Here is a 16,382-nt window from a genome sequence, read left to right on the forward strand (position 1 = left end):
AAGGGCAGAAATAGCTTTAAAAAAGTAGCACTTCCAAGCCCTGAGTTAGTGTACTCTTGTATCAAACATTACTTCGAGTTTATCAAACATTACTCCGACCTTAACGGGTGAAATACAGTCCAACACATATGAAGATGCGGAACTGCGACAAAATTGCATCATGCTGTTGTTAGTGTCAGTCATGGGCATCATGTTACAATAAAAACAAAACTTGTTACGTAAATCATTTGCACTCGAGCAAGGTCGAATCAGTGTAGAAGGAGTAATCCTGTTTCCATCTGTAGAGAGTAAAATAAACTTAAAATCTTTTCTTTTTCCTATCCTAAAAGGACGTGTTAGGATTACATAGTCAATTAAAAGAATTGGGTGGATAGAGAGGGTGGATTGGTCCTAACACCTTTCTCAGTTCATCCCGTCGGCCCTCACGTTTCGATAATGAATCAATAAAAAAACAGAGGACCGTTAAGACGGTTGTATCAGTGCTTCAAGTGTTCTGTACTGTCCACCGACCACCTCCTACCCCCCTCCCCCTCCCACCCCCAAAAAAATGGTTCAAATGGCTCTGAGCACTATGGGACATAACTTCTGAGGTCATCAGTCCCCTAGAACTTAGAACTACTTAAACCTAACTAACCTAAGGACTTCACAGACATCCATGACCGATGCAGGATTCTAACCTGCGACCGCAGCGGTCGCGCGGTTCCAGACTGTAGCGCCTAGAACCGCTCGGCCACCCCGGCCGGCCCTCCCAGCCCACTTAAATACAACGCACAGAACGTCCATACAAGCATGCGAAGGTGTCTGAAAAGTCCTTCTTTCGTGTGTTGTTCAATTCGCACGTTACATTAGCTTGAATGTCGGTTGCGTCACCAAGACTTTGACCTTTCACTACACTTTTTCGTTTCGTTTTGGATTCATACTGATAAAACCAAGTCTCATCAAATGTAAAGAATTTTTCCAGAAAAGAACTGTTCACGTTTTGCATTTGAGTCAAGTGGCGGCAAGCGTCTACAGATCGTTTTGTTTGTGAGACAAGGTGTGCGGGACTTACTTTGCACACACATTCTGCGGGATGTTGTGAATACTTCATTAAATATGCTTCTCCATTGAGATTTGTACACAACCACTCTGCAACACTACGGTCGTATGTTCAGTACTTAGCACTACCTGCTCACAACTGATAGTGGAATGAACATCTGTTGTTTACAGTTGTTAGTTCAAGTTGTCATAGTAGATACTGCACTGATGTCTCTTATACGTCAGGAATAAAATCAGTCACGCAACATTTTGGATGGACAGTGAGTATCAAAGAGAAAAAAGCGTGTAATACCTTTGAAGTGCCTTCACCAGAAATCTTGAATCCTATTACATTAACAAAAGTAACAATACCACTCATTGTCTTAATAATATTATGTAATTTTACTTTGCAGAATTGCATGTAACTGTTTTGTGCACATTGACCTACTACCGATATTAACTCGTGCGGGCGATAGCGGCGTCATCTGGTGAGAAACCGCTGATAGTCAGACACACGCTCGGTGCGTGTAGTATCTGCGAGCTTGCTGTCCGTGTATAGAATGGGGGAGGCGCACGATCTATCTGAGTTTGACCGAGGGAAGATTGTGATAGCCCGGAGGAGTTCTGTGGTGAGTGTCTTCAATATGTGGCTAAACCTAGGTGAAACCACGTCCACACGTCGTATGATTAGGCGGCCACCCCTCATTCCAGATGTCGGAGGCTGTAGACTGGACAGACTGGTGAAACAGGACATGCGGAGAACTGTGAAGGAACTAACACCAAACTTTAACAATGGTCAGAGTACAAGTCTGTCTCAACACACAGTGTACCGAACACTCCTAACGATGTGTCTCCGCAGCCGACGGCCTACGCATGTGCCAGTGTTAACACCACAAAATCGGCAAGTACGACTGAAATGGGCACATGTCCACCGGAACTGGACGTTGGCGAAGTGGCAGAGTGTTGCATGATCTGATGAATTCCGATACCTTCTTCATCATGACGATGGGAGGACGCCTTCCATGCGAACAGCTCCTTAACACCTGTACACATGGGCATCCATAGGTCCAGTGGAGCTCGTGCAAGGCATCGTGACAGCCAAAAAGTAGCGTACACTGGTTGCAGACCACGTACACCTCATCATGATGATCATATTTCCAGATGAAAGTGGCACTTTTCGACAAGATAATGCGCCATGTCACAAGGCCAGGAGTGTGATGGAGTGGTTCGAGGAACACAGTGGTGAGTTCTAATCGATGTGCTGGTCCCCCAACTCACCAGATCTGAACCCGATCGAACACATTTGGGATGTGATTGAAGGTGGCGTCAGAGCTCATGGCCGCCCTCGCCGGAATTTACGGGTATTAGGTGCCCTGTGTGTGCAGATGTGGTACCAGCGATCTAACAAGGCCTCAGTGCTTCAATGTCTCGACGCGTCGCCGCCGTTATCCGTGTCACAAGTGGACATACCGGCTATTAGGTAGGTGGTCACAATGTTCTGGCTGATCAGTGTGTGTGTTTTGGTGTCTTGACCAGTCAGTGGCTGTGTGGTGGTCTGGTGTCAACGTTGCGCTAAGAAAATTCTGAAGATGTTTCGACAGTAAATTAATCTGACGGATAATTTTGAACTAGCTCTGTTGAATTCATGCAAATACGCTCGGTCAGTCGAAACTTTAGCCATTCTTCGAGGGTCACTCAAAAAGAATTGTACACTATTTTTGTAAAAATACAGTTTTCATTCTGCATGTGTGAAAGTTTTACAGTGTGTAGATACATCCTTCCAGCTTGTTTTAAAACTTAGTTCAACCTGTACTCGTGAGTTGCGCCGTCACAGCATGTCTTCAAGATGGCTGCAACACTTTACGTTCGTCAGAAGCAACGTGCTGTCATAGAATTCCTGTGCTGTGAAAACGAGACAGTGGGAAACATCCACAAGAGGTTGAAAAAGGTGTGTGGAGATGCTGCTGTCGATCGCAGTACAGTTAGTCGGTGGGCAAGCAGGTGACGTGATGAAAGCGGGCACGGCAAAATTGAGGATTGTCCTCGCAGCGGCAGGCCTCGTACTGCACACACTCCAGACAATGTGCAGAGAGTTAACGAATTGGTGACTGTTGACAGACGCATCACAGTAAACGAATTGTCACGCTACCTTGGGATAGAGGAAGGAAGTGTTTGCAGAATACTGGAAGTGTGTGAGTTTAAAAAAGGTTTGTGCCGGGTGGGTTCCCAGGATGTTGACAGTGGCTCACAAAAAAAAGAAAGAAAAATACGGTATGCAGCGAACTTTTGGAACAGTACGATAATGATGGAGATGAATTTCTTGGAAGAATTGTGACAGGTGATGAAACATGGGTCCATCATTTTTCACCAGAGACGAAGAGTCAATCAATGGAGTGGCGTCATGCAAATTCACCTTCTGCTGGAAAAGTTATGGCTACGGTGTTTTTCGATTCCGAAGGACTCTTGCTTGTGGACATCATGCCAAGTGGAACCACCATAAATTCTGAGGCTTTTGAGACGACACTGAAGAAACTTCAAGCTCGACTGAGTCGTGTTCGACCACATCGGCAAAAGCAGGATGTTTTGCTGTTGCAAGAGAATGCACTGCCACATGTCAGTCAAAAAACCATGGAAGCGATCACAAAACTCGGATGGACAACACTGAAACATCTGCCTTACAGTCCTGATCTGGCTCCATATGACTATCATCTCTTTGGGAAACTGAAAGACTCTCTTCTTGGAACATGGTTTGAAAATGATGACTCGCTTGTGCACGCTGCTGAACAGTGGTTCCAACAGGTTGGTCCAGAATTTTACCGTGCGGGTATTCAGGCGCTGGTTCCAAGATGGCGTAAGGCAGTTGAGAGGGTTGGAAGTTATGTGGAGAAATGAAAATATTGTTCCTAAAGAATGTATCTACACACCGTAAACTTTCAAAATGTAGAATAAAAGATGGATTTCAAAAAAATAGTGTGCATTTCTTTTGGACTGACCCTCGTAGCCAAATATCGTAGTGTTATTGCGCGTAAACTTCCACTATCGATAATGACATCCAATGTGGGATCAGATTATGGTTGTGGAACGGAGAGTTTGAGCGAGTGTCTTGCCACGTCGAACTGGTAATTTTGTTAATCCAGGCGTAGAACCACCGTCCTCATTTTTAGTTTTACGTCATACAATTACAATTGCCGGCGGTGCATTTTGGTATGAATTCAACTCCTCCACTGCGCAGACATCAACAATGTAAATAATCTTTACGTATTAGATTAGCTTTGTTTTAACTGAGTTGTTATTGTCATCACATAGTAATCTTATGCTTCCAAATTCGCAACAGTCCACCGTGTTAATTTTAAAGGTGACTGGCTATACTACTCCAGAAGTTTTAAAATAGTGTAACACATTCTACTCGATAATATTAATTTCGAATAAGACATCTTCAATTATGCTGCTTCAGAGAACCATCTGTAGCCAACAATTCGCAGACGCTAGTCACATGAAATTCCCACCAACGATTAAACTGGCGGTCTAAGCCATCGAAAGTTAAAACGGAACGGCCTAGTAACGTAGCTCAAATTTTTCGTTGAGAGTTGCTGTGCTCAGTGTAACGTATTTCACAATCAAATATGACTCGCAAAAACTTACTAGCACTTCAGTTAGATAAACTGAATGATCAAAAACTTCGAAGAAAAATTTCAAAAACAGTAAGGACAGTAGAATCGCCACCAGCATTCTAGAATTCCAGACAGCCACTCGTATCTTCTCAGCCTTGGAACTACTGGATTTCCTTCTCGAGGACTCCCGTGAAGAAAAAATAAAATCCTGTAGACCCTGCAACTTTGTCATGGAGGATTTATTTCTCACATCCAGAGAACGCGGACATTAGGATGTGTGTTCCTGAATATTCCGCTTGGTTGACGAACCATTTGTCTATGCAATGTAGTCGTCTACGTTATTTGCCGTGAATGGGGGTCGAATATGTTTTCTGGAGAACATTCAGGAGAAACATAAGACATTAAAAGTGTTTTTATAGACTTAATTCCTTAAGCGCCGATTTATAAATTTATTACCATTTGAAAGTTGCTTCAGGCTCTTTATCTAATTTCCGAAGTAATAAGAAGATGATTTCATTTGTAATGTCTAATAGGTAGAAATTTCTATTTATCATCGCACTATAAATGCATTATTTTGTACTTTATTATCTTTATTTTGTACTTTATTATCTTTTACACACGATGAATTTTTGGCTTAATTTGAGATTCGTTTTGTCCTTGAAGTAGTTATTACCCGTAATTGATAATTTTACGTATTTTTAACTCAAATGAATTGTATGTCAAAAGATTTATGATCTTATAGACTGCTTGGTCATCGGCTCTTTGACCTCACTGCGTACCGTTTTTTCTGTTGGGACAGAAATACTATTGCTTGAGGAAAAGGAACTTTAGCAGACGTAACCGAGTTAGAGAGTTCTGAAGAGAAGACACATTTTAGCGGCCGCGCAGGGCACTCACATTCCAGACTTGTATCTCAAAGAGTGCAGAAATTACAACGAACGAGTTTTCTTGAATCAGCCACAGCCATATATTATTAGCAACAGCAACATAATTCATTTTTAGAGAGCATCTACGACAAGAGCTCGGAGGGTACGCTAGCAGAATCATCGCCATATCGTTTTTTAAGAGATCTGATGATCTTCTACAGTCATGAATTACTAGCAAAAAAAAGTAAAAAATAAAGTAAAAAATAGGCAGCCTTCCGGATCTCCCAGCGACAAAGCTGTTTCAGTTCAAAAAATGAAATTTGCCCAATAATTGTTAATATACACTGAAGCGCCAAAGAGACTGGTATAGGCATGCGAATTCAAATACAGAGATATGCAAACAGGCAGAATACGGCGCTACGGTCGGCAACGACTATATAAGACTACAAGTGTCTGGTGCAGTTGTTAGATCGGTTACTGCTGCTACAATGGCAGGTCATCAAGATTTAAGTGAGTTTGAACGTGATGATGCGGACGAGTTTGAACGTGGTGTTATAATCGGCGCAAGAGCGATGGGACGCAGCATCTCAGAGGTAGCGATGAAGTGGGGATTTTCCCGTACGATCATTTCACTAGTACACCGTGAATATCAGGAATCCCGTAAAATGTCAAATCTCCAACGTCGCTGCGGCTGGAAAAAGATCCTGCAAGAATGGGACGAACGACGACTGAAGAGAATCCGTGACACAAATGCAACCCTTTCGCAAACTGCTGCAGATTTCAATGATGGGCCATTAGTGTGATGACCATTCAACGAGACATCATCGATGTGGGCTTTCGGAGCCGAAGGCCCACTCGTGTACCCTTGATGAGCTTTACGTTCCCCTGAACTGTTGATGACTGGAAACATGTTGCCTGGTCGGACGAGTTTCGTTTCTCGTATGGAGCGAATGGACGTATACGGGTATGGCGACAACCTCATGAATCCATGGATCCTGCATGTCAGCAGGAGGCTGTTCAAGCTGGTGGAGGCTCTGTAATGGTGTGGGGCGTGTGCAGTTGGAGTGATTTGGGACCCCTGATACCTCTGGGCACCACTCTGACAGGTGACAAATACATAACCATCCTGTCTGGTCACCTGCATCCATTCATGTCCATTGAACATTCCGACGAACTTGGGCAATTCCTGTAGGACAATGCGACACTCCACACGTCAAGAATTTCTATAGAGTGGCTCCAGGAACACTCTTTTGAGATTTAACGCTTCCGCTAGCTACCGAACGCCCCAGAAGTGAACATTATTGAGTGTATCTGGGATGCCTTGCAACGTGTTGTTGAGAAGAGATCTCCACCCCCTCGTACCCTTGCGGATTTATGGACAGCCCTGGATAACTCATTTTGTCAATTCCCTCCAGTACTACTTCAGACATTAGCGGAGTGCTTGCCGCGTCGTGTTCGGCACTTTTGCGTACTCGCGGGGGTCCTACACGATATTAGGCAGGCGTACTAGTTTCTTTGGCGCTTCAGCGTAGAAAGGAATACAACGAATTCAAGTGCATTTACTTAGCAAACAGATGTAGTGGAAGTTACGTATTATTAGTATGAAGTAAACGATTAATTTTCTGTGATATCGATACATTTAAATCTACATGCATGTCGCAGATAAACCTCTATCTTCAGGTTTCTATAGTTATATCTGAAGTCCCGTCGGCCGGCCGTGGTGGGCGTGCGGTTCCAGGCGCTGCAGTCCGGAACCGCGGGGTTGCTAGGGTCGCAGGTTCGAATCCTGCCTCGGGCATGGATGTGTGTGATATCGTTAGGTTAGTTAGGTTTAAGTAGTTCTAAGTTCTAATGGACTGATTACCTAAGATGTTAAGTCCCATAGTGCTCAGAGCCATTTGAAACTTTTTTTTTTTTTGTTGAAGTCCCGTCGTGGTCTGGTGAAACAGCCATGCCTGACGGTGATTTCATTGATAAACAGTTATAAATGATAAAAACTTAATTTAAACTCAGTCATACATAAACATAAATCCTTTAAACTGATTTGCTGAGTAACTGTGAAACTTATTATTTACGTCAATGACACATGTAGCCTGCTCAAAAACCACGTACGGTGACGATATAGGAAATAAAGTCCTTTTATGAGATCACACAATGGTTAAAGGGGCTGTAGGGGGAAGTAGGGAACAGCTGGGTATGTGGGTCAGACGTGGTAGCTTCAGATTTCCGTGACTAGTGCTGCCATCGGTCTGATAACACTTAGAACTACTCATTAATCGTCATAGTGTTAGTCGTAAACATCCATCATTGGCGGCCACCTGTAGCTTTTCCTTCTAGACATTTTCAAAGCTTTTGATGAAATTTTCTTAGATCTTGGCATTTCCTGGAGCAGTGCCTTGAACAGAAGCACTACCTGATAAAATGACAGTTAAGTGACTGTTTAGATTAAGCATGTTTTTCAGTGGATTTCAGTGTTTGTATGGTGCAGATGATGTGAATGCTAACTTTCGAACGTCACGTTTTGTGCAATCTTGTACTGTGGGGCAAAATCGAATATAATGGGTGGGGAGAGCCGGGTTGACTTGGTAGAAAGCGTAAAGAAATCACCAACAGGAAAACGGGCAAATCAGTTATACTGAACTCTTCTCCAAACAAAACTGATTTGGAAATTGAAGAAAATCGAGGAAAGATAAGGAAGAAATAAGAAATCAGAACGACAACTTTTCATGCGACAACTTTTTATGTGGAAGAAACAAAGGGGGAAAGCTGTAGCGTAGGTTAAGTGCCAGAGAACGATACCTGGGAACACTAGACCAGCTCAAAAAACTCTAATAACAAGTTTCTTGGACTTAATAACACGAAAAAAACCCAGACGAAGCATGCATATTTTGTAATGGGCTATATTCAGACTTGTTATCAAAGGAGGGATGGCTCCAGCGTCTATCTCGTAAACAATGTTCCTGTGGGGTTGGGTTGTTTGGGGAAGGAGACCAGACAGCGAGGTCATCAGTCCCATCGGATTAGGGAAGGATGGGGAAGGAAGTCGGCCGTGCCCTTTGAAAGGAACCACCCCGGCATTGGCCTGGAGCGATTTAGGGAAATCACGGAAAACCTAAATGAGGATGGCCGGATGCGCGATTGAACCGTCGTCCTCCCGAATGCGAGTCCAGTAAATGTTCCTGTGCTGAGGAAGAAGACAACTACTGTCTCTGTGATTTTTGTTCTTAATAAACTGTGTTCTAGATTTTTTATTAGGACCAGTTATTGAGAACTTCCATTTATTGGTGAAATAATTTGAATTTTTGACTATTTTTGCTGAAAACGAGTTTCTGTAATCAAAAAATATTTGTCGTATCCATTGATACTATATTTAAGTATTTCTATATATTTTCATAATTTTTTGCACCAGAGTAAACCTTTTCTCTTGTTTTCAAGCTTTTTCATTAAATTAAATGAGCACCCAGTTTTACACAACTGATAGGGCAAAAGTGGTTTCTTATTCCTAACTAGGTTTATTTTAAGCTGAAACCGAACTAGTATCGTGGTGCTGAATATAGAAGAGATATGAATAACCTTAACTTGCAAACTTACTGACCACTGAAAATAGTCTGCACTTAGGTGAAAAAGTCATGGGATAGCGATATGCACATATACAAATGGTTGTAGTATCGCGTATACAAGTATAAAAGGGCGGTCAATTGGCGGTGGTGTCATTTCTACTCAGGTGAGTCATGTGAAGAGGTTTCCGACGAGATTGTGGCCGCACGGCGGGAATTAACAAACTTTGAACGCGGTATGATAGTTGGCGGTAGGCGCATGCAACATTTAATTTCGGAAATAGTTAGGGAATTCTATATTCCGAGTGCTGGAAATACTAAATCTCAGGCATTACCTCCCGCAGCCGAAAACGCAGTGGCCGACGGCCTTCACTTGACGAAGGAGAGCAACGGCGGTTGCCTATAGTCGTCAGGGCTAACAGACAAGCAACATTTCATGAAATAACCACAGAAATCAATGTGGAACTGTAACGACAGTGCGGAGAAATTTAACTTTAATGGACTATGGCAGCAAACGAACGACGCGAGCGCCTTTGGTAACAATATATCGCCTACAACGTCTCTCCTGGGCTCGCGACCATATCGGTTGAACCCGAGACGACTCGGAAACCGTGGTCTGGTCAGACGAGTCTCGATATCAGTTGGTAAGAGCTGATGGTAGGGTTATAGTGCGGCGCAGACCCCAACAATATGTGGACTCAAGTTGCCAACAAGGCACTGTGCAAGCTGTTGGTGGCTCCATAATGGTGTGGGCTGTGTTTGTATGGAATGGACTGTGCCCTCTGGTCCAACTGAACCGAACATTGACTAAAGATGTTTATGTTCGGCTACTTGGAACCCATTTACAGCCACACATGGACTTCATGTTCATAAACAATGATATTGTGTCGTCGGCCACAATTGTTCGCGTTTGATTTGAAGAACATTCTCCGCAACTCGCGCGAATGATGTGACCACTCCGATCTGCCGACATGAAGCGCATCAGTCGTTCATGGGACGTAATCAACAGGTCAGTTCGTGAAAAACATCCTGCACCAGCAACTCTTCCGCAATGTGGACTGCTGTAGAGGCAGCATGGTTTAATATTTCTGCAGGGTACTCCAAACGACTTGTTGAGTCCATGTCACTTGGAGTTGTTGCACTACGCCAGGCAGAAGCAGATCCGATACGATATTAGGAGGGTGTACGTAAATTAAAAGCTAAATTAGCCGGTCTTACCCCGATTTCTCTTATTTTCAAAATACTAGTATGTGGATGATAGAGGAATGTTTTTACAAGAAGCAAAAGAAGACGCAAATGATACGAGGTTACTTATGATTACTTCTGGGGGTTCTGAAGACGACTTCGCCAAACCACAAGACGTAGAAAATAGACACACATTCGCGGACAGAGCATCCGTCTAAGTTTCAATCTGCAGTACGTAACGTGGCGTAGTTGCAAAGCGCAACACTGGGGTCAGGCATGTCATAACATGTATAAAAATTATCCGCTCCCTATTGTCGCATCGAACTGCTTCACGCCTGCAGATAGACAACTCAGTCAATAAATTTCCAAAACTCAGAGACATTGTGAATACACTCAACACTCGTTAATCCTCCAAATTATCGTAAAAATTATTGCAACTAAAAAGTCAAGAATGGTGAGGTGTTTCCAAAAACCGCATAGCTGTATGAAGGTGCTTTATTCGCAACTACCGGTTCCACGCCAGTATAGATGCGTCTTTAGGTTTATTCGTCAAGGATATAAATGGTAGAAATGCGGAACCATAGGAAGTGTTGGCATTCTACAAAAAGAAGAAAAATCTGTGGCAAATACTAGCAAAGGTTATGTTTTCACAATGTTACGGACAATTTGGGGTACCAGCACTATCCACGTTAAAAGTCAAGCCACATTGGTGGATTGCCATTGTAAAATTGAGTACACCCAGAAGATATTTGTCGAACGTGTACAAAGCATGGCTGTTGAATGACCCCGGCCTAAAAATAAGCTCGAAAAAACAGATAACGTATGGGACACTAATATGAAAGTGGATAAAATGCCTAAAATTAACTAACGTCTAAGAAAATACTAAGACATCCAAAAATTAGTACTATAGTATGGAACCGAAACCTCGGATATGTTACACGATTCCGTAAACACCAGTTGTATAAAATTGATGTAAGTAAAACTTATACCCTGTATGATGTGCGTACTTTCGCCGTATTTCTAACAGGCCGATGCGGTGAAAGAAGGCTGCTGTGGTTGCCTCTTCTCCAGACAGGAGCAGTATCGACTTGAATGAATTTCACGCACATAATGACTTGCGTGTCGCAAGCAGTGCTCAGATTTAGTACCTGTAACGTGAATTAAAAACTTGGCGAGACACTGTCCACTCATACCTGTCTGTTTTCACAATACTGTTCTACTTTTTAAAAATGTTTGCTTTTTTCTCTCTTCTTCCCATCTCACCTTTATCTATATTCTGTCCTCTTTTTGTTTTGTTTTCAGCTTTACTACGAATGTTTGTCCGTCCTCTGCTAATGTGTTGATGTGTTGTATGGGAGCTTGAACCTATAGCATTGACGGAACATCTCGAAAAAGTTCAGGGAAGTTCAGCTCGTTTTGTATTACCACGACAGAGTATCACGGATATATACCTGAGGTGCGGTGGCAGTCATGAAAACAAAGGTGTTCTTCGTCGCGGAGAGATATTTTCACGAAATTTCAATCTCCAATTTTCTCTTCAGAATGAGAAAGCATTTTGTTGGCACCCACCTACATAGGGAGAAATGAACACTGTAATGAAATAGGAGAAATCAGAGCTCATACGCGAAGACTGAAGTGTTCGTTTTTCCCGCTCGCTGTTCGAGAGTGGAACGGTAGAGAAATAGAGTGAAAGTGGTTTGATGAACCCTCTGTTAGTCAATTACGTGTGAAATGCAGAGCAATCATGTACATGTAGATACGTATGTCTTATAGTTTTTGTGCAGCTGTCTTCTAAAATCCCAGAGGTGCTTATGAATAACACTATGCGAGTCTATGGACGTTTTTCAGCATCCGTCATGGGAACGTTTCATATACTGCAGAATACGAGATGGAAGAGGCGAGAAAGTTCCTGTATATGGACATCAGTGTGGTAAATAAGACACTGCTTAGGTCTATACACAATATTCATACACACAAATGTGTTGCTTTTATCTCCATAGTAGCAGCAAATACCAATTATTTCACGTGTATTTAGACAAATAACGAGGGTATTTGAAGGCAGTTATTCTAAATAAGAGATACGCTGCACAGGACTTCGCTTCTCAGGACTGAAGACCACAACAACAACAGTGTCTGTTCTTCAGAACACGTCCAAAAGAACAATCACCACGCATACATACAACTGATTTGCCTCACTATGCAGTTAATCCACAACTTTGAGTGTAGATGCACATTTACTTTTGGCCTCCAGTGAGGATCAAAAATTAGCGGGCCTTGAGGACATGGACGGTATCAAGCACGACTTCATACACAATGGTGAGTATATGTCTGCTACAGAGTGCTGCCGCAACTTCCATTGGGAAAGCCGGGGAGGAGCAAAAATGATTAGCGAACAAGTTAACGCAGTAAAGAGAATGAAATGAAATGAAGTCCCATGCTTCTTGACAGAGCGTAGCGAAACAATGCGGGAGACCCACACCGCCGTAATAGGCAAGGTCCTAATGGAGATGGTTTGCCGTTGCCTTACTCCGACCGTAATGGGGATGAATGATGTTGATGAAGACGACAAAACAACAGCCAGTCATCTCGGGGCAAGTGCAAATTCCTGACACTGTCGGGAATCGAACCTGAGATCCCGTGCTTAGGAAGCAAGAACGCTACCGCGAGACCACGAGCTGCGGACCAGTACCTGCTTTGTATTTCTCCAAGTGTACGAAGACTTTTATTACAAATAATGCCACAAGAAATAAAAATGAATACAAAATCGACAAAGATGCGGCTGTCTGCGCTACAGCACGAACTGTGGTGTCAGAGAGGGCGGTCACGGTACGGAGCTGCCGGAGGTGAGGCTGAGCGGGCGTGCACCCTTGGGTCTCCCAGACCTGTGCAGCCGCTGTGGGCGTCTGACAGAAACTGGGATTGCCATTGCCAAATATATCGATACATGATATCACAGGCAGAGACTACGGATAGGTGGCACTAGATGGGAGTCTGCGTCAGCTGGGGACCGTACCGACGCGTTTGCAGTAAACACTGTGTCTGGTGCAGCGGTTAACGTAACTGCTTAGTAAGCTGGAGATCCAGGATTCGAGTCCTGGTCCAGCATACATTTCCACTCGTTGCTGGTAATTCTGCATAAAGTCCAGATGTGGCTGATATTATTAGTTCTTTCCTTTCCTTTCTCTCCCCTCTACCTTCAACTACATAATATCTATCACAGCTCTGGATTCCATGTGGTGTCTCTTCAAATGGCTCTGAGCACTATGGGACGTACCTTCTAAGGTCATCAGTCCCCTAGAACTTAGAACTACATAAACCTAACTAACCTAAGGATATCACACACATCCATGCCCGAGGCAGGATTCGATCCTGCGACCGTAGCAGTCGCGCGGTTCCAGACTGTAGCGCCTAGAACCGCTTGGCCAACCCGGCTGGCTGTGGTGTCTCTTCTTTCGGACATAGACAAAAGAACTTTTATGATTGATTCGCCTTAATGGGCAATTAAACCAACAGATTCAGTGCGGCTGCACATTTACGTTCGAACACCAGCGGGAATCTAAAATTAGCTAGTGTGGAGGGCATGAGTAGTAACTGCAAGGAGGTGTGCTAGGTGGGAATGTGTGTCAGCTGGGGACCGTACCGAGACAGTTGATGCATTTGTCTGAGTGGCGCAGTCGTTACATCAGCCTAGTAAGCAGGAAATCCCGGATTCGAGTTCCAGTCTGGCACACATTTTCAATCGTCGTCACTGGTTCTGCACGAAGTGCATACGTGGAGTATCATTAGTTCCTTCCCTTTCCTTCCTCCCCTCTACCTTCACATGATATATATCACAGCTGCGGATTCTGCACGATGGCTGTTCTTTCGGACGTGTCCGAAGGAACAGACACCACACATTCATATAACTGATTCACCTCGACGGGAAATTCGTCCACAACCTTCATAGCAGATGCACATTTAAGTTCGACTCCAGCGGGAATCTAAACTTAGTGAGCATTGAGGACATAGATAGGGGCTGCATATAGATGGCGCTATGTGGGAGAGTGGGCCAGCTGAGGAGCACACCGGGATAGTCCGCGCATTTGCGACAAAAACTCCGTGTGTGAGTGGCGTAGTGGTTAATGCAATTGCCTAGGACGCAGGAATTCCAGGTTCGTTTCCTGGTCTGGCAAAAATGTTCAACTATTGCTACTGATTCCTACGGAGTTGATGACATTAGTTCCTCCCTTTCCTTTCCTTTCCTTTCTTCCCTCTCCACCTCCAGTTATATAATAGTTAACAACATTGTTGACCGCGGGCTTGAACTCCACCTGCTGGTGTTGTGGGCGGGGGGCGCGGAGAGGAAACCATATAGCCAGAGCAGTGACAAATGTGGAATCATTCTAGCGACGATGCCGAATGAATATGGGGAAATCCACTGACACAAGGGACTTGGACAAGCGATAGGTTGTTAGGGCCTGGCGCCTGGCAAAGAGCATCTGGGAAACGGCGAAAATGGCCGGCGGCTCACGTGCTTCTGTCGTCAGCATCTATGGAAATAGGCTGATGGACTATGAAGCGACGAGTAGGTGACAAGATGTAGGAAGTCCACCGTCCACGCCCCATCAAATAACGAGGAGGTCGAGGCTGGTCCTCTCGGTAAAGTAGGATAGGTGGCGATCGGAAGGAAAAAAAAATTCAAATGGCTCTGAGCAGTATGGGACTTAACATCTGTGGTCATCAGTCCCCTAGAACTTAGAACTACTTAAACCTAACTAACCCAAGGACATCACACACATCCATGCCCGAGGCAGGATTCGAACCTACGACCGTAGCAGTCGCGCGGTTCCGGACTGAGCGCCTAGAATCGCTAGACCACCGCGGCCGGCATGAGATCGGTAGCAGATCTGACGACAGAGTACACTGCTGGTGCAGCGTAAAGCATTTCGGGATACACCATTGCGTACATTGCACAACACGACCTTTTCGTGTGCTCGTTTTGAGTCAGCGATAATATCAGTTCCGGCTTTAGTTGACACGGGCTCATGGAGATTGGACCGTGTATCTTTGGAAACGTGTCACCAGTTTGGATGAAGTATTTTATTGCTACGCCAGGTCGATGATGGTATGTGGATACGCCGTCACCCAGAGGAATGGCTGATTGAAACGCGCACTGGGCCACGGACACAAGTCATTCAGGGCAGTATAATGCGATAGGGGGCATTCGCCTGGGTTTCCATGGGGCCTCTAGCAATAGTCGAAGGTTCCGTGGCATCTGTGGACTACGTGAATAATGTTGAGGACCTGCATCCCTTCATGCTTGTTGCTCTCCCCCATGGCAATAAACCTTCCAGCAGGATAACTGTCCGTGGCACATAGCCAGTGTCGTGCTACAGTGGTTTGAGGACCATGGTAATGAACTCACGATAATATTTTGGCAACAGAATTCACCTAATCTCACCCAGTATAACACATCTGGTACGCTATCGGGAGTCAACTTCACGACCACACGGCAATGGCCAGTAATTTACGCATATTGTGTGAGCTGTGCATATACTTCTGGTGCAACGTACGTCCGAAACCTGCTAAGGAATTGTCGAATCCATGACACGCAGCACGGCTACTGTATTTGCGCTCCACAGGTGGACCAACACGCTATTTAGCAGATGCTCATACTTTTTTGGCTCACTAGTGTAACAAAAACCTGAAAAACCCACACTTACGACACCAGACGCTCGAATTGGAATTTTGGAAAATTTCAGTAATTCTAATAAGAAAGGCAGAAAGTGAGTACACTAATTCTCATATTTCATGGACGTCTTCATTTTCTTGTAAAATTAGTCTGTCCCTACTTACTTGGATATGTTTTATCAACTACTTATTAATGGTTCCCTCTTTTATTTATTGTTTAACATTTACAGTTAGTTAAACTTGGAATATACAGGGTGTCCCATTTATCTTGACCACCCTAAATAACCGTCCAGATGCAAATTACAAAATGTTTCAAGCAAATGTTCTTTATCCGTCGAGGGGGACATCAATCAGCATGATTGCCTTCGTTGTAGCTCTGTTTTTTACAAAGATATAACAGCGGTATGACTTTTTTAAATAGCACCCTGTATATTTTATTCATTAGTTCATTTCCTCTCCTAAAGACCTATTTAAAA

Source organism: Schistocerca gregaria, chromosome X (assembly GCF_023897955.1).
Source record: "Schistocerca gregaria isolate iqSchGreg1 chromosome X, iqSchGreg1.2, whole genome shotgun sequence".
In the NCBI taxonomy this organism is placed as follows: domain Eukaryota; kingdom Metazoa; phylum Arthropoda; class Insecta; order Orthoptera; family Acrididae; genus Schistocerca; species Schistocerca gregaria.